Source organism: Eucalyptus grandis, chromosome 7 (genome assembly GCF_016545825.1).
Source record: "Eucalyptus grandis isolate ANBG69807.140 chromosome 7, ASM1654582v1, whole genome shotgun sequence".
NCBI classification, from domain to species: Eukaryota; Viridiplantae; Streptophyta; class Magnoliopsida; order Myrtales; family Myrtaceae; genus Eucalyptus; species Eucalyptus grandis.
The window spans coordinates 30,519,072-30,521,076 of record NC_052618.1 but is presented as its reverse complement, the minus strand read 5'-3'; the positions used below and the strand labels follow the sequence as shown (position 1 = coordinate 30,521,076).

At 44.8% G+C, this 2,005-nt stretch overlaps 1 pseudogene; it reads left to right on the top strand.

Annotated features, from left to right (window-relative positions):
• Nucleotides 1-1,341: 1,341 nt before the first annotated feature.
• Nucleotides 1,342-2,005, top strand: part of LOC120296054 — an 8,730-nt pseudogene continuing 8,066 nt past the window's right edge.

Below are 2,005 nucleotides of genomic sequence, written 5' to 3'. Positions count from 1 at the left end.
CAACTTAGCATTCATCTACTTAAAAATCTAGTAATTGAAATTTGTGCCTCTGTGATAGTCCTCATCAATTAAGATAAAATAATACAAATCGTAATGTTGACTCCTAAATTTTTCTTGTTCATATAGGATTTAATTGTATAAAAATTAGGAATTAATTTTTAACCCCTAAACAAAAATAGTTTTCACTAGAATTGCATAGTATATAAACATTATGAGCTTTTACATTACAATTTATACAATTTATAAGAAAAAATTTAAAAATGGAAAAAATAAAAATAAAAAATTAACTAATTGATTAAAAATTATTATTTTAAAAAAAAAAGCGAGATCGGGCCAGGGTCAGGCCTCTTTTCTACCTTTCTTTTCCCCAAGCCCAGCCTCTTCCTTCGTCTTCCCCTCACGCACTCCCACTCGCTCACGCTGTCACACGTTCTGCAAAAAAATAAAAAGGAGGACGAAGGACGGAAGCAGAGGCGGGACGGGGAGTGAGGAGCGCGCCTTTTGGGTCGGGAGCAGGTCGGCACGGCGAGCTGGCGGTGGCAGAGGGGATGCGTGCCTGCCGGGCGTAGAGGGGGGATTCGGAGGGCTCGGACAGAGGGAGAAATGGACGGAGAGAGAAAGGGGGGAGAGAGGGGATCCGGCCGAGAGGGAGACCGCGAGTCAGAGAGCAGAAAATTCGCCCCGGCTGAGCGCCGTTCGGCCATCTTCGACACAAACCAGCGCCCCCTAGCCGGTACCACCAAGCCTGCGGCCCCCATCTTTCACGGCGTCTGATTTTTGGTGAGTTGAGTTTCGGTTTCGATCCGCCGTTTTCCTGTGGTTCCCAGCTTAGCGAAATTGAGATGGCTGGCTATAGTTCGATTCGCATTGAGACCGGCTTCCGGCCGTCGTCGCCAAGCCGGGTAGGGGCTCCCTGGTTGCGCGCTCTGGCGCCCCTTTTTTGTCCTTTCTTTACTGCTCTGTTTTTGCCCTATTTCGGGCGCGCCGGGCCGGAGCTCGCGGCCGTCCGGCTCACGCGAACTCCGGCCCCTTCGCCCCCGTGTTTTCATATTGTCGGTCTGGTGGGTCGTATGTCAAGGGGACTGTGCGAGTTTGAGTCCCGGCTCAGCCGGGAGCCCCTCGTTCAGTGTCGTGCGCCATCCGCTCGATGAAATGCCTCAACGAGATCTAATTTTCGTCTCCTCCTTTTTTTGCCAAAGTCGAGTCGTCCGCACCGTTGCGTTCTATTGCTATGTCCCTGTGATGTTTGGCGTTACCGGCACGGCCGTTTGGTCGCTTCGCTGCCCCCGCCACTGCCGTTGTTTACTTTGTTTAGTATTTCGGGCTTTGTGGCTGACGATGATGGAGGCTCGTTACCGTGGTTCGGCCATGCTGACCGTCGCCATGAGTCCAGAGCCGTCGGAGTTAGAGCGTGGTCAGGCTGAGGGCGACAACGTCGTCGGCTCACGGCCATTTGGAGAAGACGGTGGCAGCGGGAGGTCAGAAGTAATTAGGTTAGAATGCTTAATTAGGTTTAATTAGCATGGGCTTAAGTTAGTTTAGTGGGTTTAGGTTCATTTCTATTTTCATGGGAGTAAAAAAGTCTGTTAGTTTTGGGATCAACTAGAGTTTATTAAGTTCGGGTCTAGTTCTAGTTATATTTGGACCGGTGATTTTCAGATTTAATTTGCGTCAGGATATCTTTGTTTCACAAAAACTTAATAATATAGAAAAAGGCTTTTTAGTAAAACTGTTTTTAGAACTATGGTTAGTTTTTCTTTGTTCAATAATATATAATCAAAAATATTTTTTGATGATTGGATATTATTGCAAAATGATTTCAATCTCATTACTTTATTTTAGATTAAAAAAAATTATTTTTAGAAAAAATTGAAATTTTCATTATTGTACTTTCTCTTTTTTAATTTAATTTAATTTTTTTCAAAAAATCGAAGTGACCATTATCCCAACCTTAGAATATACTTACAGATAAACTCTTCTCAAGAAGATGCTCAACATCCTGGGT